Below are 1,398 nucleotides of genomic sequence, written 5' to 3' on the forward strand. Positions count from 1 at the left end.
GGGCCCACAGTCTTTCTTCCTATTCATCCCTAAGAGTCCCCAAGCTCCACCCACTTTTTGGCTGTAGATATCTGTATCTGTCTGAGCCAGCTGCTAGTTGGACTTTCTCAAAGTACAACAGGCAAAGGAGAAGCCCTTGGTCCTGCCAAGGTTGGACCCTCAGTGTAAGGGAATAGCGGGGGGGGGGAAGGGTTAGGGAGGAAAAGGGGGTGGATGGGGAGGGGAACATCCTTATAGAAGAAGGGGAGGGAGATGTGTTAGGGGGCTTATGTCCAGGAAACCGGGAAAAGAAATAACATTTGAAATGTAAATAAAAAAATCCAATTGAAAAATAAAAATAAAAGCAATACATAATTTTTTTAAAAAAAGGACAACTTGCTCCTGCCTGCAAGCTAACAAGTGTGCTGTTAATAGTGTCAGGGATTGGTGCTTGCCCATGGGATGGGTCTCAAGTAGGGCTGGTTATTATTTGGACCTTCCTTTAGTCTCTGATACAGCCCCTGTGCCTTATTTCTTGTAGAAAAGACAAATTTTGGGTTGAAAGTTTTGTGGGTGGGTTGCTGTTTCTATTGCTTCACTCAGGTTCTTGCCGGGCTACAGGAGATGGCTTCTTCAGGTTCCTGATTCCAAACATTGTGAGTCACACATAAAGTCACAGCTATTGATTCTTAGGCACCTCCCTTATCCTAGGTCTATGTCTCATCCTGGAGATTTTCCTCACCTCCTTAACCTTAACAGTTGCAGATTTCCATTCATTCTCATGACCATCTACCCATCCATCTCCGGTGTCTTTCCCCACACCCTAATCCTAAATTTCCCATTCCCCTAACCCTACCCCCTTCCTCCTTTTCCCTTCCTTCCATCTCCATCTCGTGACTATTTTATTTCCCCTTCTAAATGAAATACAAGCTTCCTCTATTGGGCCTTCCTTCTTGTTTAGCTTCTTCAGTTCTGTGGAGTATAGCATGCTTCCAGTTTTTTTGTTTGTTTGGTTGGTTGGTATTTGTTTGTTTGTTTTGCTTTTGTTTTTGTTTTTTGGGTTTTTGTTGTTGTTTACTTTTTTTAATGGCTAATATCTACTCATAAGTGAAGACACACCATGCATGTCCTTTTGGGATTAGGTTACTTTACTTAAGATGATACTCTCAGTTTCCATCCATTTGCTTGCAACATTTAGGATGTCTTTGTTTTTAATGGCTGAATAAATTACGTAGATGTAATTTCTTACGTAGATACATTTTCTTTAACCATTTTTCAGTTCAGGGATATGTAGGTTGTTTGCAGTTTCTTGATATTATGAACAAAGCTCGTATGACCATAGTTCACCCAATGTCTTTGAAATGTTGTAGCATCGTTTGGGTATATACCCTGGAGAGGTAAAGCTGGGCATACTTCTTA

The sequence above is a fragment of the Rattus rattus genome, chromosome 3 (genome assembly GCF_011064425.1).
Source record: "Rattus rattus isolate New Zealand chromosome 3, Rrattus_CSIRO_v1, whole genome shotgun sequence".
Lineage (NCBI taxonomy): Eukaryota > Metazoa > Chordata > Mammalia > Rodentia > Muridae > Rattus > Rattus rattus.